We start from the raw sequence: 23,220 nt of genomic DNA on the forward strand, positions 1-23,220 counted from the left end.
ATGGAATGTTTTAGTTCTGTTTTGTAGGAAATCAGTCACCGCATGCGTTCGTGGCTAAAAGATAAAATAAACAATGCATCTACGTCGCATTGCACCCATCAATCAAGAACAAAAAGATGATCAATGCGATGACGGTGCATGCGACAATCGATCTTGAGCTTAGTGATCAACGCAACTTCAACCGCATGTGGTAATAAAAAAAAAAAAACAACACTGCATGTGGCGATCGATTGAAGATGTGAAGAGCAACGGATTTGCGGAAGATTCAGACAAATGTACATCTTTTAATTGTGCACTTCTGACGGGTTGATTGCGTAACAGAAGGAATATTTATTCTGCCATTTCAGGAACTACCATAACCATAATGTGGGGACCACACACTCAAAGAGCCAAGCTTAGCCTATAAATAGCTTCTGTAAATTCACTGAAAGACGTGTATATACATGATTCTGAGAGAGAGGCTGGTCTGAAGAGGCTTCCAGAGTAGATCCGGGATAATCATGAGACGAGACCAAGAGGTGAGTCTTCGAGTAGAGAATCCTTCCAATCCCCGTAGCTGAAGCACTGTGCGAAGGTCAATTCTACTAGGAAAGCAAGTCTGAGAGGGAAGCTTTCCTCTCCACAACTACCACCCACCGCGAAAGAGGGTTGAAAGAATGCATTAATTAAAGCATGAAGTATTTGCAGAGATGGAAGCAACCTTGTGTTCATCACGTTCATCCATGTTTCGCCATAGAGATATGAGAACGCAGCCGATCACTAAGATGTGTACGCCAAGGGAAAGCGGAACCTTAGTTGTATATTTGACGTAATTGACAAACTTGCGATGTTCTTACTATTCTCTCTTTCTACTTCATTTAGAAAGCCTTGCCATCGCATACACCGATTCTTTGTACAACTTCACATTCAGTTCTCGATCTTAATATCATGTATCATATTAGCTTAGGTTTATTTTATCAACGCAATTTTATTTCACCGCAATTTATATTACTATATAACAAACATTCTTTATTCATTGATAAAAACCGGTCGCATGTATCACAATAGTATCCATTAATGAAAACAATCCCTGTGTTCGGCCTTGGATTATGCTGAGAAACTTGCATTGGAATTATACTAAAAACAAAGATGTTTGGTCTATAATAAATATCAGTGGGGAAGATGTTGGGAACAAACCCAAGGACGATCATGCACATGTTTTAAGTGTGGCAATCTAGGACACTTTAAACAGGAATGTCCCCCGCTGATGAATACTGGAAATATACAATCACCAAGCAACCCGAGAGTGAGACCAATGACTGTTGAAGGAGGATGAACTGAAGGGGGAAGAAAAGAGGAAACAGGAAAAATGGCGTTGGGAAAACTATATGGATTAACTCAAGATAGGGAAGACAATATATCAATAGTGGGAAAAGGGAAAGAGAAAGTTTTAGATGACTAGGATAAAAGCCGTTGTGTAATAGAACTATATTAGATAAATCAATTAATAAAATTTTTGTTGTAAAATATGTTTTGTTTAATTTTGGGGACGAAATTATTTTAAGGGGGTGGTAAATGTAAGACCGTAACACTAAATCTAAGGTGGAAGATTATTTGGAGAAGGAAAATCCTAAGTAATAAAAATATTGGGGCAATGGTGAAAGCATATGGAGGAGTACGACCATATGTATTAAGTTATATCAAAAGGGTGGCAAGTGGTTAGGAGTATGGCCGACGCATGTGGAGGGTTAGGCACCTTGAACACAAGGCCTAAGAGTACATAGGAGGCTGGCTTCATGTTGTACTAAACTTTGGAAGAAAGAAGGCTTGGGCAATGGCCATGGACTTGCATACAACTAACACAAGGGCATGCACAAGGCATACAGACGCGGGCAAGGCATGCGTCGAGCGGACATGCCAGGTGCCCAGCCCATGCGTCGAGCCCAAGTGCACAGCCCATGCGTCGAGTAGGCCAAGCGCTGCCAAACTTCCAGCCATGCGTTGATGCCAAGCTGCCCTACTGAGCAGCCATGCCAATGCGTCGATGCCATGTGCCGAGCGCCCCTACCCATGCATCGAGCAGCCAGCCTATGCTGCGAGCTCTTTGTCGAATGGCCATGCCTATGCGTCGCAGTGCCCTGTCGAGCATCAATGCGTCGAGCACGCCTATGCGGCCAAACATGCCCATGTAGCTGAGTAAGCCTTGCAAGCGATGGCCAGCGTCTATGTAGCACGCTCATGCATTGATGGCCAGCGCCTATGCCAAGCGCCATGCATCCATGCCAAGCAAGCCGTGCGGACATACCTAGTAAGCCATGCATCGAGGATGAGCGGTTACCCTATGCGTTGGTGATGGCTGGCTCATGCAATGGCTAAGTGGGATTTCGATGGTAGTAAGTTGGCTTTCTATGCGTTATGGACAAAAAGAGGGCTAATTGATGGGGAAAAAACCCCAAGGGGAGATGGCAATATTTATGAAATGCATCCATAAGCCAACAAATTTGATAGATGAACATGTTTAAGTATTTACGTGATTGAGGTGGCGAAAGGAGGATCACACAAAGCAACCCTATTGCTTTAAGCAGGAGGTGGCCAAAGGAGATTACATGCAAAAATTGTCTTATCACCCTTAGTAAGAGGTGGATGAAGGATGTTGGATGCAAAATGGGAATTTTGGCTGTCAAATTAAGGTGAGAACAACTCAAGGCTGTGCTGGAATAGACTAAGTTTTGGCAGATTCAAAAAGGGACAAATGGAAGTTGAGTTGTCACAAGGGGGTGAGTTTGGGGATGGCTATAAATAGAGGGGTAGGCGAGAAGAATTCCTTCATGCCATCACCAAAATCTCTGTGTTGAGAGCTTATTTAGAGTGTTACGCTTGAGTATTTAGGCTGCCAAATTAATTAGGGTCCGAGGGACCTAAGGTTGCATTGTTGAAACATTGGAGTCTGCCCGGATGCATATGCCCAGCCAGCCAACGCATCACACAACGCGTGCCTTGCAACGAAGCGTCCGTCCATCAGCATGCCTCACACCAACGCATCACGCACGCCAGCCCAACGCAGTAGCCACCATGCGACGCATCACGCACGGCCAATGCAGCAGCCCACTGTGTGACACAACAAGCCCACCCTGCACACAGTCGAACGCCCAGCTACCTGCCACAGTCCAAATAACCTCTAAAGGGGCATATTTTGGGATTTTGGCTAAGTTTGGAGTAGGATAAGCTGGTACTTTTGTTATATAAAAGTATTTTGGTTATTTTAGCATTATTTATTGATATAACAAGTATTAATTGAGGAATTTTCATTGATATGGAGGAAATCTCAGGAAGATATTCTCAATGTGGTTTTAGTAGGAAATATTGCTTACAGTTAGTGGTTATTTAGTTGTACTGCAACATAAACATTTTCCAAGCATAAAACATATAAAGATGTTTTAATCATAAAACAGTAAAATCATTTCTCAATCCAACGTAGCCTACTATGGGTAAAACAATCCCATCACCAACTACTAGTCCAGAGAGAACCCTTTTGCTCAATCTCTGACTCTATTCACCTGTGGCCACACTAAGTACCCTCACACATTAGGTACATCTTCTCAGATACCTTCTCAATGTCCTTCAGTATCGAGCTACTAGGATACCTTCTCAAACGTCCTTCAGTATCCTGTTGGCTTGGTACCTTCTCAAACATCCTTCACTACCAATAGATACCTTTTCAAATGTCTTTCAGTATCTAGTTGGGTGGATACCTTCTCAAATGTCCTTTGGTATCGCATTTTAGTAAAACTAGTCATAAACGAATTTTCTCTTTAAAGCATGTAAAGTATAACACATATAAAACATGAATTTAGAGATGTTAACGCATGCTGGATGAAATCAACACATATAAATAGTTTTTCAACAATTTCTCACACATGCATGCGTTTAAAACATAATTCACAACTTGCTTGGAAATCACTTCATAAAACTAGTAGGCATGAGAATATTCTTGGAAACATGCTTTCTATAACATGTTGTAATAAAACTGTTTAAGCAAAATGTTTTAGTCAAAACATTTTAGCCACTCATCTTGATTGTCTTAGGAGCTTTTTACTCTAGTGGCTTCTCAGGCTCCTTTTCACCCCTAGAATCCATATTCATTTTACAGCTTAGATTACTCATAGTTATGAACCTTATATTGAAATACTTCCTTCTACAAACTCATTCTAAAATGTCTCAGGAAGCCTACCTTAAAATATCAGCTGATAACTCTTCGGGGTTTGGCCGGAATCACAGAATCTTCAAGACTGGCCCAGACTGATCCGACAGTCTGACCCTTCTGCCTTCTTTTCAATCTCCAGACCGGTTCCTTTGCGTTTTTCCCTCCAGCAGCCCACTCTGAAAACTAGACTTCCAGAGCTTTCAGATAGCTTTAGAATCACTCCAAACGCAGTAGTAGATTGGGAGATCTCCTCGTCCAAATTTGATATGTTCTTCTCAACCTTCACTGTTCTCCCTCTCCTTTACGAAATTTATGATTTTGTGATTTGAAAATGAAATCCCAAAGCTATATTTATAGGTGTTCAAATATCTCGTGGTGTTGACAGCACCTACTTGGCTGCATGGCCAAATGTTTATTTCTCCCCTTATCAACGCAAGCTTGCATCACCTTGTCCTAAGGTGTTTTCTTCATATGCGTCCACCAAATTTCCTTAGGCCTTAAGAATTTTTCTTATGAAGACACTTAATTTTGGTTGACGTTTGCCCTTGCGTCTTCAACCTTTGTTTGTATTCAATTTAGGGTTTCCAATGTATAATCTACAAGATCGCGGCCAAATTCAATGCATAAATACTTGCCCGACCATTCGATGCATAGGCGAGGCCCTTCGATTGCATGGGCGTGACGTTCGAATGCAGTACTGGAAAAGGCGTGGCTGACGCACAGACTGCTCTCCCTCTCTCCACTCTCACTGTTGTCGCTCTCTCCACTCTTGGTGGTGTCACTCTCTCCCACTTTCTCGCTCATAATCTCGCTCTCTCCAATCTCGGTGGTGTCGCTCTCTCCAACTTTCTCCCCCATTTCGTCTCCAATCTCGCTCTCTCCCAGTTTCTTTCCAACTTTCTCTCCAATCTCGCTCTCTCCCATTTTCTCTCCATCTTTCTCTCTAATCTCGCTCTCTCCCATATTCTCTCCAAATTTCTCTCCAATCTCGCTCTCTCCCATTTTCTCTCCAACTTTCTCTCCAATCTTTAGCTACTGTGAACAATGTTCTCCATTTCCATTTGCTCACCACTTTGTGATACTTTTATACAGATTTTCCAAATTTTTCCCAAAGTAATTTCCCATATTTTCCACATTTCACATAAATTCCATATTTTTTCAGTCCATCAGCCATAACGCACTTCATCTAATTTCTCCATACTTAGTCAATTTTCCCCCCAAATTTTCCAAACTTAATTTCCATATTATTCCACACTAGTTCAACCTACTTATTATTTTTCCCCAACTTTCCCAACTCAATTCCATATTTTTCTTTTCGAATCCCCATTCCACACTAGCTATTTCATCATCCTACTTATTATACAAATTTCATCACGATTTTACCAATTAAAGCTCAACTTTATTTATTCAAAGAAAATCTACTTAACACTTAGAAATTTCCTTCCCCTTAACTTAGGATTTAACTTTCACTTAGTTAATTCCTTTTATCACTTGCTTAAGTAAGGAAAATAGAAATCCGGGTTTCACACAAGCGTTGTCTCAAGCATCGTAAATTAACATGATGTTGCTCAAGTACTCGATGCAGAAATCCAAAAGGGGCCTACTGCCTTTTCGACATAGAGTTACATTATCTAAGGAACAATGTCCCAAAATAACTCAAGGGGTTGAGGAGATGAGACAGGTCTCCTATGCATCTGTCATTGGAAGTTTGATGCATGCGATGTTGCGTACTAGACCGGACATTTGCTACATTGTGAGGATAGTCAGTAGATATCACTGGACCACCGTCAAGAACATCCTCAAGTATCTTTGAAGAATATGGGACTACATGCTCATGTATGGATCTAAGGATTTTATCCTTACTGAATACACGAATTCTGACTTTTAGACTGATAAGGATTCTCGAAATCCACTTCAAGCTCAGTGTTCACTCTTAACGGAGGAGCTGTAGTATGGCGAAGCACTAAGCAGGGGTGCATCGCTGACTCCACTATAGAGGCCAAGTATGTAGCGGATTGTGAAGTTGCTAAAAAGGCCGTTTGGCTCCGAAAGTTCCTGACTGATCTGGAAGTTGTTCCAGACATGCCTAAGCCCATCACTCTTTATTGTGATAATAGTGGTGTTGTGGTGAACTCCAGGGAGCCTAGGAGTCACAAATGCGACAAATATATAGAGTGGAAGTATCATTTCATCCGCAAGATAGTGCATCGAGGGGGAGTGATAGTCATGAAGATCACTTCAGAGCAAAACGTTGCTGACCTGTTTACAAGGGCTCTCACGGTTATATTTTTTTAGGGTCACCTTCAGATCATGGGTCTACGGGACCGTCCAAGGCTTGACTAGGACAAGTTGGCGATTTTTGTACTGGGCCTTAGTGCCTTAGTTTATCCCTGGTTGTCGTTGTAACTTAAGCACGTATGTGGTGATATACAGGTGGATCATATCTTATGTGATAACCAAAATGGTCTGTAGTACATGGATATAGGATGGAAACCTTATCCTGGTAACGCTACAGATGTGGCCTGCTTTGTAAAATAGTTACAAGTATTGTGACTTGCTACACATGTGAGCAGGGGTGTTCTATACAAAGGAGTTTCTATAAGACCGAATCAGGAAGTGTTCTCGTTATATAACGCCAGTCATGACAGAGACTTCACTTCACTAGGATGACCATAGGTAACATGACCTCGATCCTGAGTAAGTTAGGAACTCCTGCCTTTGAGGGTGGTCCTTTGATTTGCATGGGTACGAGTGGCAAGATTACCAACTCAAACCTACCACTTTGGGAATTCGTCTAATTTTGGGAGCTGTGAACTTAGCTACAGAAGATGGAATTCACTCCTTCCCTGAAGCAAGGGTAAGTAGATAGATTGCTTCTTTAAGGGTTGATTTTGGGGCTTGAACGATGTGGCGCCACACACCTTCTCATGGCTCGAGACGTGTCCACACATAGTAGGACTATGTTGTATTGTTCATCAGAGGGATCAGTGGTACCTAATGAGTTAGATGTAGCTCCAGGGGCAAAATAGTAAATTGGTCCAACTGTACTTACGAGCATCTATGAAGGGTTATCGTACGGTGGATTGGTTATATTCGATGGACACAGAAATATATCTGTGGTAAGAAGAGTGTAATTGTCATTCTTTAGTGAAATTCCTAATAGCTAATGGATGGTGGAACACGTGGCTAAAGAGTTTATTCAATTTCACGTACCGTTGGAGCTTAGAACCATAGGCCCATAAGGACCCCTTTGTAGCTCAATGGATTCAAGTTGAGAATTAATTTTTGTGTTAGTTTGAAGTGTTTAAATTGACAAGAGGGTGTTTGATTATATATGATATAAATAAATGGGTCAATTCTATATGATATAGTTGACATAATGTATGAGATACATTTATTGGAGGAAAAGGATATAAATATGATTTATATCTAGTGGAGGAGAAAAGGACTATAGTTTATATGTTGCATATGATGTGATATTAAACTATAGGTTATAAATACCATATGATTATATTTATTTTTTTAATTAAAAAATTATGGGATAATTTGTTGGCCGTTTTTTCTCCATAATTGAATGAGATAGTGGGAGGTTGCATTCACTTTTCATAACTGAAGGATAAAATGAAAAAAGTTTTCATCTTGCACAACATCAGTTAATCGCTACACGAATTAGTACACTGCCCATTACCTAGCAAATGAGAGCATACGCGATAGCTCAAAGTTTACTAAACGATCGTGTACACACACGCATTAATGATCGCAGAGCATTTGCTAAACGATCGCTCACCCGAGCGATGTTACTAAACGATCGTCTATACGATCAGGCCCTTTCTACTACACGATCGTGCATCTTTTACTAAACGATCAAGCATCTGTCTATGTGATAGATGTTGTTTGTGTGGATGTAATGCCACCACAAGGTTGATGATGATGATGATATGCGATGTCTTAATCACGCTTCCAGATAGTATATGCGATGCTACAAAATTCATTGTATAATGCGTTCATGTAGTTTATGCATGTCACAAGTTTTCTTGTGTTGAAACCAAGTATAATTCCACCGCAAGTTTCTCAAAGTGATCTGAGGTCGAACACGGGGATTGCGATGTTAATGCGACAATGATGTGATATATGCGATTGTAATCAATTTAAGATTGTGAGGTGCTGAAAAGTAAAATGGATGATAAATGAATAAATAGGTAAAGAGTAAAATGCGATGATAAATGAATAAATAGGTAAATAGTAAAATGCGATGGTAAATGAATAAATAGATAAATAAATATGAAGTTGTGTAAGGTGTGTGTGAGAGAATGCGATGGCAAGTCTTGTGGATAGAATTAGAGTGAGAATGGGTTTGGGGAAAGAACATCGCAATTTTGTCAATCCTGTTGAGGACGCAACTAAGGTTCTGTCTTCCCTTGGTTTACACCTCTCGGTGATCGCCTGCATCACCATATCTCTATGATGATCAGGGATGAACGTCTGTGAATGCAAGGTTGTTCCCATCTTTGGAAATACTTCTTGCTTTAGTTAATTCATTCTATCAACCTTTTTTCAAGAGGTGGATTAGCATCTTCACTTCTGCTCTCACAGGTGAAGATGCCATTGAGCATGTGTTAACTAAACTTAGCTGACTTCTTTAACATGGATTGACTTACTTGCTCAATCCTTCCCCCTCACCCTTGAGGTTTAGTTAATTATGGTGAGAGAAATGGAAGATGAATGCGTTATGGTGAATAGAGAGATGAACATGAACATGATAATGATATTAACTGGTAAAGATAAAGCATTTGTTACAAAGATATGAATGAAAGACAATAAATGAACAATAATCGTTGAACGGAAAGTAAGAACAAATGAGAGTAGCATGTCAATGTCTTGGCATGGATCCCGATCAGAGCTAATTTGCTTTCCGGCATGATGGAGAAATGAGGTGGAGAACTTCCTTCTCAGGAGAGTACTCGAGGGAAGAACCCTTGCACAGAGCTTCTTTTCGTCTCTTTTTCCGTGTGTTTTCGTCCTTTTTCCCATCCTCTTGCTGAGTGTTGATGTTACTATTTATAGGCCTTAGAACCTCCTACGTCAGTGGTCTCGCTCTGAAAAGTTACTTTGTCCTGTCGAGGCTTGGTGGGAACGTCCGCTCTGCTCCACGTTCAATTTGTCAGATCGTATATCACAAAAGTTTTACAATGTCAGAAATCCCCGAAATGCGTTGCTCTTTTTGTCCACGAGCAATCGTCGCATGCGGTGATACAAAATCCCCGAGAATGCATTGCTCTTTTTTGTCCACGAGCAATCGTCGCATGCAGTGATACCTGTTCCCTGCAAACAAAGATTTAGACATCCTTTTTGCCATTGCAATGTGGTCAGCCAACGTGTTTCCGATACTTTTACAATCTTTGCATTTCTAAGCCAATTTTAATATGTTTGATGCAACTTTTCCTTCCTATTGCCACATATTCTAAGTAAGATGATATAAATAACTTGTATTACTACAAGTTATCAATAAACTTCCGATATCTCCCACTTGCTTTTTCGTGGTAAGCGATTGTTCCTTCCTCCTACCATCTACCAAATCCAATAGAGCCCACACCTCCTAGATTCTCACTCTAGTGTGATTTAGTGGACGATTTTTTCTAAGTGGTTGTGCCTTTCTTACTGTCGTGTTCGTGAGAAGTCTGGTCGATGGTAGACAACAACGTGATTTGGTGGACGATAGCCTAGACGATTTCAGCAAGGACAACGAGAGTTGCTGACTTGGCGAGAGTGAGATTTACGGTGAAGAAGATTTCTTCAACTGGTATGTATCTTGCTCCTTTGTTGTTTATGTTTGAAAGCATGCTATAATTTGTTCTTAAATGCGTAACTTATATGTTTGATTGTGAATGAAGTATTTCTGTCACAATGAATTTGGAACGATCTTGCTTCCGCTCATAGGTACTCTTTGATAAGAGTTCCTTCACTTAGTTTATTGGTTCGTGGTAAAGAAAATAAAACATCTCATGTTTAATAGACAACAGTGAAGAAAATATCTCATATTATTACATCACAAGTGTTTGTTCAATACTGGTGTTTACAAACTATAGAACCCTATGAGAGTTCAAGGCATCAACCCCAAAAATCTCTCACTTATCCTAAAGCGAGTATGGTGTACATAACAACAAGTATAAACCAATAAACTAGGGCACTAAGGCCCAATACAAAAAACTCCAACTTGCACTAGTCTAGCCGCGAGCAATCCCGTAGACCCATGCTCTGAAGGTGACCCTAAAAAACTGTAGCCACGGGTAGTCGCGTTAGCAACGTTGTGCTCTGAAGCGATCTTTGTGACTATCACGTCCCCTTGATGCAGTATCTCGCGGATGAGTTTATACTTCAACTCTATATGTTTGTCGTGCTTGTGACTCCTACGCTCCTTGGAGTTCGCCACAGCACCACTATTGTCACAATAGAGTGTGATGAGCCTAGACATGTATGGAACAACTTCCAGATCAGTTAGGAACTTCCAGAGCCAAACGGCCTCCTTAGCAGCTTCACAAGCCGCTACATACTTGGCCTCCATCGTGGAGTTAGCGATGCTCCCCTGCTTAGTGCTTTGCCACACTACAGCTCCCCTGTTAAGAGTGAACACTAAGCCTTAAGTGGATTTCCGAGAATCCTTATCAGTCTAAAACTCAAAGTCCGTGTATCCAGTAAGGATCAAATTCTTAGATCCATACACGAGCATGTAGTCCCTCATTCTCCGAAGATACTTGAGGATGTTCTTGATTGTGGTCCAGTGACCCTATCTTGGATTAGACTGATATCTACTAACAATCCCCACAGCGTAGCAAATCCCTGGTCTAGTACACAGCATCGCATACATCAAACTGGCAACAATAGATGCATAGGGGATCCATCTCATCTCTTCAACCACTTGAGGTGTCTTAGGACACATTTCCTGAGACAATGAAAATCCATGCCTGAAAGGCAATAGGTCCCTTTTGGAGTTCTACATCGAGTACTTGAGCAACATCTTGTCAATGTACAATGCTTGAGACAGCACTAGCATTTTGTTCTTTCGACCCCGAAAGATCTGAATACCAAGAACAAACTAAGCCTATCCCAAATCTTTCATTTGGAATTGGGTCACTAGCCAGTTCATATCAGTAGACCTACATCATTCCCAATTAGTAGGATATTGTCTACATACAATACTGAATTGTTGATGATTTTCTTGTAGACACAAGGCTCATTGACATTTTAGTCAAAGCCGTACGATTTGATCGCAATATTAGAGTGAATGTTCCAAGGTCGATACACCTATTTTAGCCGATAAATGGACCGATTTAGTTTGCAAACCTTTTGCTTTTGACCTTGGGCAATGAGTCCCTCGGGCTGCATCATATAAATGGCCTCCTCAAGATTATCGTTCAGAAAGGCAGTCTTGACGTGCATTTTCCATATCTCTTAGTCATAATATGAGGCTATGGATTGGAGAATGTGGATAGACTTTAACATGGCAACAGGCGAGAATGTCTCCTCATAGTCGACTCCCTCCACCTGGATATAACCCTTTGCCACAAGTCTAGCCTTGAAGGTTTGCACCTTCCCATCGACACCATATTTCCTCTTGTAGATCCATTTGCAACCTATAGGTTTGACCCCATTAGGTTGATCTACAAGATCCCATACTGAGTTGAACTACACCGACTCCATCTCAAGATCCATGGCATTGACCCATTCATCCCGGTCAACATCCTTCATTGTCTTCTAATAAGACAATAGATCCTCAACCTCGCCATTGGCTATCATAGCTTAGATTTCAGTGAAACCCATATAGCGAACATGTGGATTCACAAATCTTGAGGTGCAACTGACCTACAAGATGAACTTCCATCAACAACTCTTGTTGATGGAGCAGACCCTTCAACAACTCTTATTGAAGTTTCAGTAGTTTCGTTGGAAAGTTCAAGCAACACGATCTTACTACGTGGACTATTCTCCCCCATATGATCCTCCTCGAGGAAGGTAGCGTTTGTTGACAAAAACGCTCTGTTTTTCGTAGGATCATAAAAGTAACCCCCTTGTGTACCTTTGGGGTACCCTACAAAGAGGCACAACCTCGAACATTGTTCCAATTTCTTTGGATTAGCCTCAAACACATGTACTATGCAACCTCATATGCGAAAGTGACGTAAACTAGCATTATGCCCATTCCACAACTCCAAAGGTATTCTCCCAACACTCTTGGATGAAACACAATTGAGGATATACACTACAATCTCCACTGTAAATCCCCAAAACAAGTCCAGTAAGGAAGCGTAACTCATCATCGACCGAACCATGTCCAAATAGGTTTTGTTTCTACTCTCCACTACACCATTTCGTTGAGGTGTACCTGATGACAGAAAATTGGAAGTCAAATTATTCAATAACTAAAATCCCTTGGACGTGTTATGCGATGCATGTTCCTAAGATATGCGTTGATAGTCATGCGTCGATGGTCATGCATTGGAATGAAAATGCGTTAACGAATGTGTGCGATGACCATGCGTCCTGCCACAAGTTTTCTTGCAATCACGCCAAGTATAACGCGAACGCAAGTTTCTCGGGTAATCCGAGGTCGAACACAGGGACTTGTAACTATATATTTGCGGTGATGTGTATGCGGCGATTTAAATAAAACAATGGAGGGGATGTTACTATGTTAATCCTACTCCTACTCCTATCTAACAGACAATGCAATGAGAATATGCATGAAAGGTTGAGATGTGACAAACCTTAACATGAAAAAGATGTATAGGAATACAGATAAAATGCGGAGATGTTTTCATTGCAATATTTAAGAGTGACTACGAGGGCAACCCTAGTCAACATAAGCCAATGTGTTCATGCTACACTCATGCACAGCAAATCATTTCCCACTGGAGATGCGGTGCTCCTAAATCTAGGACGCATGTGTTGAATGCAAAAGTGTCCATAGAGCTTATTCCTAAGTCTCTACTTTGTTCCTATGCGATGATGCAGAATGTACACAACAATGCAGTGACCGCATCAATCATACCCTATCTTTAGGATGCATGCAATGGGTTAATAGTAAACAATGCTTATTCCTAATCTCCTATCTCTTGTATTATGTGTTCTAATCTTACTCTCCTGAGTCTAGATTCTAACCTGACCTTCCCAAGCCTAGATCCTGTCCTTAGACTACCCTCCCGAGTATCCCTAATGGACGAATGAAGCGTTCATAATACAAGACAAATGCATGAATTTGGTTGACGCATGATTGTTACTATCCCTAGTGAACAACGCATACCTTCCTTAATGCGACCAACCACTTACCCTCCCAGGCAGTTGATTGTTGCTGACTTTACTCATAGACAAGCAATGCGTTAGCCTATAGGCAGGCATTGCAGCAGCTTCACACTTAAGCAAATAAGGTTTTCTCACACACTCACGCAATGTACACCTCTCGGTGGTTGCTACATGCTAAATATCCCTAATCCATATGACTAAATATGCAATACCCAAGCAATCCCACTAAGTGCTGCAATGAAAGTAAAGATGCTAGCAAAGAAGATGGAGATGGAGTCGAAGGAACAGAGAAATGTATTGAATAACAGATTGTATCCATTCCTTAATTCCAAAATGTCATACAGTACAATATGAGAAAAGAAAGAAAAAGGAAGTGACCGGCGGGAACCAAAGACTTGCTTCCAGCGAATTTGCATCAAGGTTGCCGGTGGTGCCAGGGATGGGCAGAGAAGCTGAATCTCTTGAGATCTAACTCCGGTCGAAGGCTCCGAACGTCACTCGGAAGGGATGAAGGAGGTGAAGAACTCTCATGCGTCTTCTCACGCATTTTGTCTGGATCGCAGGAAAAGTCCCCGGTTCACAAGGATCCTCCCCCGAATGATTTGAATTTCAGCTCATCGGCTTCTATTTATAGAGCTTAGGTTGTCGATAGCATTAATTGGACTGCTCTGAGTCTGACGTTCCTTACGTTTGTCCTTTCTGAACCTCTGCCACCAACGGCGTGGTAGGTGAAATGTGAACATCATCTTTTGGTTTTTCTCGAGGTAGATGCGTTGATGCGTTCATTCCACCTACCTTGCGTTGATCCCATTAGAATGCATTGTCGTGTAGGCGCAATCATTCAATGGCTGTATTCGCTTAATACCGCAACTCAACATGATGACTACAACTGCCTGACGAGCGCAATCCCCATGCCATGAACGCATACGGCTGATTACCGCAATATTCATGCATTGATATAATGCGTTCGGCTTGCGATGGAGAGTTCCTCCGTATGCGGTTATCTATGTAGTGGTCCGGTTTCTGCGTTTGCATTCATGTCCTACATTACCAACAAAAATAGAACATTGAACGCATAATTAACGCAAAATAACAGGTTAGCTGAGATTCGACATGTTGATCGACACAAGCTCATTTTCTCGTGAATTCCTACCATGATTGCCGCATATTCTGCCTAACGACCTTCATAATTCTATGTAAAAGAACTAATATGACTTGCATTTCTGCATGTCATCAGTACCCAACGCTGACAGATGGAAACGATTCCATGTTCTATCATACAGTTTTGGAACTCCGAATCCAAAAACTTTCCACCCCAATCCGATCGATGTGTTTTAATCCGTCTATCCAATGCATTTTCAACTTCAACCTTGAACTCTCTGAACTTTTCAAAGGATTTAGACTTTCGTTGTATCAAATAAACATACCTATACCGAGAGTAATCATCAGTAAAAGTGATGAAATACTCATAGCTTCCCCTAGCTTGCACACTCATCGAACCATAAATGTCTGAATGCACTAACTCTAGAGGCTCTTTGGCTCGATAACCTTTTCTAATAAAAGGTTTTTTAGTCATCTTGCCTTCATGGCGAGATTCGCACACCGGTAAAGAATTTTCCTCTAACTCGATTAGTAGTCCATTTTTCACCAATCTCTAAATCCTATTGAGATTAATGTGCCCTAATCGAAGGTGTCAAAGTTGGCAGTTTCGTTTGGAGAAACCTATTGTCGTTTATTTTGAGTTACAATAGTTTTAAACATCTCTATGTTATGGAGGGAACTTATTGTTAACGACCTTAGCACTTTTTTTCTAGTTTTGCTGAGCAAATCTAAACTTCATCTTTAAGAAAAAACATTCTTTTCAATTCAAAATGAAGAGTATACTTACATTTTATCAGAAACTTTACAGAAATAAGTTTCGTTTTAACTCAAGAACTACATTCACATCATTTCAAATGATAAACTTCTTCTGTAAAGTCAACTGGAGCCCTCCCACTGCCAAAGTTGAGACAACATGCCCGGTGCCTACTCGTATCATCATCTCTCCAGCCTCAAGTTGCTGCAAGGATCTAATCCCCTGAAAAGAAGACCAAACATGATTAGTGGCTCCAGAGTCAATAATCCAAGAAAAATCATCATTCTCCACTAAACAAGTTTCCAAAACTAGTAAATCATATTTACCTTTTTTTTTTCTTGGCCTTAACCTTTTTCTTCTCCTTAATCTAGCGAAAACAGTTCCACTTACATTGCCCATTTTGGTTGCAATGAAAACACTTTCATTCGTCAACTGGTGCTGGTCGCCTACACTGCTGGGCGACAGAATGTTCATTAGCAGCTACCTTCCCCTTCCCCTTACCACCGTTCTTCTTCTTCCATTTGGAAGTGTTAGAAGTAGAAGGTGCAGACTTTGTTCTTGAGGTCGAATCTCGATGAATCTGCTTAGAAGATGAAGCAACATTTTCCTCACCTACCTTCTTCTCGTTACTTTTAAGCAAGGATTGGAATGTCTGCAACTCATTGAAGAGAGTTGTAAGGGTATAGTCTACTTTGTTCAGTATCGCATTACTAACAAAGTGTATGAAGCTCTCTGGCAACCAGTGCAGAATTATGCTAACCTGGCTGCCCACATCGATGTGCGATCCATTCATCTCCTCCAAATTGAAGTGGACCATCATGTCTTGCACATGTTCACGAACAAAGGTGCCTTTGGAGTTGAAGATGCATTTAAGAGCTTCGTGCTTGAGCTGTTTAGATGGTTGTCCGAACATTCCCCGCAGGGACTCCATGATCTCACGTGTTAAGACCATAAGCTCATGCTTCTTGGCCGAAACATCATTAAGACTGGCCAAGATGTAAGCTCGAGCCTTCTCGTTCGCCATGTCCATCTTTTATAGGCCTCTCGAACACTTCGAGTGGTGTTCTAAGGTGGAATAGGAGGATACTCCTCTATAAGGACGAACCTCAGGTCATCGACGTTTAATATAGTAGTGATCGTATGTTTCCAACTAACGTAATTCTCGCCAGTCAATTTGTCGGTGCTTAATAGAGCTGATGTGGCTGTAGCCATTACGTTGCTGAAAAACGAACAAACATAACGAGTCTATGCAATACCACTTTTAACACCAATTTTAGTTTTAGCAAAATAGTTACATGTACCCTAAGTTAAAAGACATCTATTTCATAATGATGCCCCAGCAAGGCTGGAAAAACGTCACTGGTCGGGTGATCAGATGCCCCTTCACTGGGATGAGACACTCTTAACCATTAAGCAGAAACAACTCTTGTAACTGACCCTAACAGTCACCATTTTTCGGTCCAAAACTGTTAACCTTTAACAATTTCGCGTAAGTGTAACCCCTCATTTTTTGCTCTAGAGTCCCGCCCTAATGTGCCCACCGTAGGGAAAAAGCAGATTAGGACAAGAGACTAAAACAGTATTATCCTATACAGGAGATCAAATTTAAACTATATGGCATACCATATGACATATAATCAAACATACATCTTATGTACATTCATCAAAGACTACTAGATCGGGATGATTTAGCCTAAAAAACCAAAAATTAAAATTCTATTTATTACATAAATCCATTGAGCAAATCGGTTCACAGGTGAACCGGATCTTGAACCACGCGGCAAAGCCTCCCTGATTGTTTAGTAAACTGACCGAGTATCCACGATCACTTAGCAACGACCGAGTACCATTTACAATGCAACGAAGCATGAGGCACTCAATCATTTAGTGCACTAACATTAAATGCACAAGTCTAAATGTTTTTTTAGATGACTACGTTGCTGTGAGGCACGATCGTCTACACGATCATAGAGCAAGCGCTTAAGGAACTCTTACTATTTGATCGTGTACTCAGTAACTAAGTTCTTAAACAATGCTAGCTTGCATTGATAAAACATGTTAAATTGTGCCCAAAAGGTATCAGATTCATAATATTGCGGTCGCATGCGTTCATAATAGTTGATTTTCGTATTTTTGTGTAGAATATACAATGACGAAAGGCGGAAATTGCGATCATAGGAAATCATTGGTTGAGCATAGCATCACCGCAAGGCTTTGCGATGATCATGTTCACAAACATTTGATCGAGAAGGATCGCTAGGCGCAACATGGTGGGCGCATCTGGGTGAAAGGCTAATTAATCGTGAAGGGAAAGAAAGCTGATGATAGTCGAATCCAAATTAAGTTGACAACTGATAACGATCACAAGTACATTCAGTTTTTTGGTGACAAATATTTGGCGCACCAGTCAGGAATTACGACCATCCCATCTGTAAAATCATGAGAGAGAAGCCGCTTTTCACCCTGGATGTTCTATAAATACCAAAAGTATCCTTCAGAAAATGGCTTAATCAGTTCACCAGTTTACAAATTTAAGAGCTCAGCTCGTCTTTGTTCATAGTTTTCCTTTCGTTTTAAGACGGAGCAAGAGAAGAGTAAAGACGTCAGAGACTGCTCAGGGCAACTCGGGAGAGAACCTTGAGGCGTAGAAGTAGAGAGTCGGCCGACTCTCGGGAGAGCGAGATTATCTTTTGAACACGAGTAGAAAAACAGTGTAAAAGCCTGGGCAGCAAGAGATTGCTACCAGGCCCTTTATTCTATACTTGCATTGTTATTTTGTACTTCATCTTTATATTTATACAATGGAAGTTCTTATTCTACATTTGTTCACTCTCCTAGCGCATGAGTAGCTAAACTAGTCGAATGGGTTGAGAAGAACTAAGCTAACATGACCTAGGAAGTTCATAGCTTGCGATTGTCTTGTTTTATGCTGTGCCAAATACCCTTTAGAGCTACTTGAGAGAGAGTCTAAAGAAAGAACCTAATGAATCGAGAGAGCTAGGTTAGAACTGCATAAACAAGAGATAGGGACTTAGAGATGAGCTCTGTTTGTCAACCTACATCGCATGCATCCTAGAGATGGGAATGATATTATGTGGTCGCCTTATTTGTGTGTGTGTCATTTTGTCATCGCATAAATAAGAATAGAGGCTTATGCATAGGTCCTATAGACTTAGCACATATATCGTATGTGTTCTAGCTTTAGAAGCCGTGGCATTCGCATCGAGAGGTGGTTTACTGTTGTATGCTTGTGGCATGATCACATAGCATGAACGCATCCTAGGAAGTGTTAGCCGAAACTTTTCTCAACCTGTTCACCGCATACTCATCGCATTTCCCATTTAGTCAACTCTTTTCAAACTCCGCCGCGTTTGTTATTTTTTTATCATTGCAAACAACAACCTCAACAACTATTTATTTATTTGGTTACTGCAAAGTTTTCATAAAAATTACAAATGCAACCTATTTTCACAAGTCCCTAAGTTCGACCCTGGACTTACCAGGAAACTCAGTGGAATTTACACTTGGATTCCGCTGAGGAAACTTGAGTGCACAACATAATTTTAGCATCGCATATCATTCATAATTCACTTCATAAAATCAAGGATCAAGGTTTTGGCGCCGTTGTTGGGGACTTCGGCAAAATAGTGTACTAACGGTAATTTTTTGATTTCTTTGCAAACTCTCAATCTCTGGCGAATTATGACCTGGAGATTGAGAGAACGTTTGACAGAGACTGAGAAACCGGCAACAGCAACCACAATCAGATAAAGAATAGATGACAGAGCAGCCTGGAAACGAAGCACCAAATGATAACAATTTCATGACGAATCCAATCCTGCTAGCAAACGATCGCAATAGACCCATTAGGGACTATGCATCGCCAAACCTCTATGATTTCTCTCCAGGAATCATAATGCCTGCCCTCGACGAAATCCGATTCGAAATGAAGCCGGTGATGCTGCAGATGATCCAGACCGTAGGACAATTCGTAGCAAGGCGTGGCGAGGACCCGCATGCCCACCTTCCAAGCTTTATTGAAATCTACAATACTTTTGTGTTCCCGAACATCTCTGCCGAAGAATTTCAACTAACTTTGTTTCCATTTCCTCTCTATGACCAGGCTAGGAAATGGGCGTATTCTCTCGAACTAGGAGAAATCACTTCATGGGAACAGGTTGTGGAGAAGTTTATGAAGAAATATTTTCCACCTACTGAGAATGCAAGATGAAGGAAACTCATTATAATTTTGAACAAGACAAGGATGAATCGCTCAGCGATGTCTGGGCAAGGTTTAAAAGGTTGGTCAGGGATTGTCCACACAATGGTTTGCCAGACTGCCTTCAAATGGAAATTTTTTATCATGTTTGAATCCCGCTTCGCAGACCGCTGCCAATGCGGCAGCCACTGGTGGTCTGATTGATAAAACGTATGACGAGGCAAAGAATATCTTGGATCGCATCTCTAAGAACCACGAAGATTGAAGAAAGAGTGATTAGAGGTTGAGAATCAAAGACAATGATGCAAGTAATGGTGCTACTGCTTCACTACAAAATCAGATGACCACAATGATGAACTTAATCCAAGGAATTACGATTAGCAGCCAAACATCGCAAAATGGGCAAATCAACGCAATCAGTCAAAACACCGTAAGGTGCGCGACTTGCGGTGATGGGTATGCGATGGAAGATTGCCCACAAAATCCACAATCCATTTACTTTGTGAAAATAATCCCTTTTCGAATACCTACAACCTCGGGTGGTGAAACCACCCTAATTTTGCTTGGAAGAATCAGCAACAGAATTTCCAACCCGTGGCGCAGAAAGAAGGGCCACCAGAATTCTTCCCATGCAACAATGGTCAGACAAACAATCAAGCAAGTAGCTCATAATCACCGCAATCCTCTTCCTTGGAAAGCCTATTGAAGCAATACATAGAGAAAAACGAAACTGTGCTTCAAAGTCAGGCTACGTCCATCCACAATCTAGAATTACAGATGGGTCAGATTACGAGTGAGCTGAAGAGTAGACTGCAAGGGGCTCTGCCAAGTTCAATAGAACTCCCACGAAACCCGGGGGGATCAGGTAAAGAGCAATGTCAGGTTGTGACATTGCGAAGTGGGATGACTATGGAGGGAGAAACGAAGGATCTTAGTCAGACATCTCCATTGCGGCTGAACCTGAAATTGCGGTGACACAAGAAGAAGAATGAGAAAAAGAAGTAGTAGAACCAGAGGTTGTGTCGACCTCAAAGCCAACTGAGACGGTTACCGTGAAAGTGCAGTTATCCCCTTTCCCACAAAGACTAAGGAAGAAAAAGAACGAAGAGGTACAGTACCAACGCTTTCTGTCTATGTTAAATGAAGAGGTACAGTACTAAGGAAGATTGATGTGCATAAAGGGGAAATCACTTTGAGCATCAACGGACAGAAGCTAAAGTTCAACATAATTCATGCCATGAAGTTTTTGGATGAAGAAGACTTGCATGACTCTGATGATGACCAGAATTTGATTGAGGAAGAAAAGTTTGATGAAAAGAATGAAGAAGAGGATGTCAGTGCATTCTTTGCTCTTATAATGTGATCATAACAAAAACAAACAAAGAAGAGGAGATGATCACAAATCAAGAAGAAGAGCCAACAAAAAAAAGAAGAAAGAAAAACAATGCAACCATCCTTAGTAGAACCACCAACACTGGAATTAAAGGCCCTATCGAATCATTTCAAGTACGCATTTTTGGGGCAAAATGAGAAGCTGCCTGTTATTATTTCCTCCGAGTTGAACGAAGACCAGGAGAATGCATTGATGAGCATTCTAAGGAAATATGTGTGAGCAATTGGCTGGACGCTCGCCGACATTAGAGGAATTAGCCCAACGTATTGTATGCACCGCATTCATCTTGAAGAGGACCACAAAGCAACGATCGAACATCAGCGCAGACTCAACCCTACGATGAAAGAGGTCATAAAAAAGAAGATCATTAAATGGTTAGATGTGGGCATTATCCATCCTATAGCAGATAGCACGTGGGTCAGCTTCGTGTAGTGTGTGCTGAAAAGGGCGGCATGACGGTAGTCCCGAATGAAAATAATGAATTAATACCATAAGGAACCGTCACTAGGTGGTGCATTTGCATGGATTACCACAAGCTGAATGCGGCCACAAAGAAAGATCATTTCCCTCTGCCATTCATTGATCAAATGCTAGACCGTCTAGCTAGAAATGACTTTTACTGCTTTCTGAATTGTTATGCCGGGTACAACCAGATTATGATAGCTCTAGAAGACCAAGACCAGACCACATTCACCTACCCATATGGGACCTTTGCTTTTCGCCGCATGTCGTTCGGCCTCTATAATGCGCCAAGCACGTTCCAAAGGTGCATGATGGCCATCTTTTCAAACTATCATGAGGACTCTGTCGAAATCTTTATGGACGACTTCTCTGTTTATGGAAACACCTATGAAGTCTGTCTAGCCAACTTGGAAAAGATACTGAAGAGATGCGAAGAGACGAATTTGGTGCTTAACTGGGAAAAATGCCATTTCATGTGAAGGAGGGCATAGTGTTGGGGCACAAGGAAGAGACAAATCTGGTGCTTAACTGGGAAAAATGTCATTTCATGTGAAGGAGGGCATAGTGTTGGGGCACAAAGTTTCCTGGGATCGGTTGGAGGTGGACAAAGCAAAAATCGAAGCAATTGAAAAAGTTCCAACTCCAACAAGTGTGACGGTTGTACGAAGCTTCTTGGGGCACGCTGGATTCTACAGACGCTTTGTCAAAGACTTTTCCAAAATAGCACGACCATTGAGTGCGTTGTTAGAGGCTGACAGAAAATTTGATTTTGACAACAACTGCCTCAATGCATTTTGAGTTTTGAAGAATGCGCTGATTACCGCACCCGTACTAATTGCACCTGATTGGACACTACCCTTTGAAATAATGTGCGATGCAAGCGGGTATGCAATGGGAGCAGCTTTGGCACAAAAGAGAAAAATATTCTTGCATCCCATCGCATATGCGAGTAAAACATTATCCTGTTCAGACAAATTATACCACCACCGAGAAAGAACTTTTGGCGGTAATTTTTGCGTTGGAAAAATTTCGTGCATATCTGTTGGGGACAAAAGTACTCGTCCATACTGATCATTCGGCAATAAAGTAGTTAATGACAAAAAGGACGCAAAGCCGAGGTTGATCAGATTGGTTCTCCTCCTTCAAGAATTTAACATACAAATAATTTACTGGAAGGGGACAGAGAACCAAGTTGCGGATCACTTGTCTAGACTGGAAAATCCTGAGGTTGACCGCAATGAGTCTGAAGTGAGTGCGGTGTTCCCAAATGAGCAGATGTTCCATATTGAAGAATTTCCCTGGTATGCAAACATAGTCATTTATCTTGTTTGCGAGCAATTTCCTGAAGATTACACTTACCACCAACAGAGGAAGCTCAAACATGAATGCAGAAATTATTATTGGGATGAGCCGAATCTGTATAAAAGAGGGGTAGACCAGATCTTGTGATTATGTGTACCAAATGCTGCTCAACAATGCATATTATCACAATGTCACGACTCACCATATGGTGGGCACTTTGGAGGATAGCGCACCGTAGCCAAGGTTTTATAGAGTTGATTCTTTTGGCCCACATTTAACGATGCAGCTGACTACACCATGAAGTGTGATCGGTGCCAATTCACACGTAACATTTCATGGAAACATGCAATGTCAATGAACACCATCGTGGAGCTTGAATTGTTCGATGTATGGGGGATTGATTTCTGGGACCATTCCCTCCCTTGAATGGTAAACATTATATTTTATTAGCCGTCAATTATGCATCCAAATGGGTAGAGCAATAGCATGCGCCGCAAGCGATGCAACGG

The sequence above is a fragment of the Benincasa hispida genome, chromosome 7 (genome assembly GCF_027475165.1).
Source record: "Benincasa hispida cultivar pf3 chromosome 7, pf3_genome.v1.1, whole genome shotgun sequence".
In the NCBI taxonomy this organism is placed as follows: domain Eukaryota; kingdom Viridiplantae; phylum Streptophyta; class Magnoliopsida; order Cucurbitales; family Cucurbitaceae; genus Benincasa; species Benincasa hispida.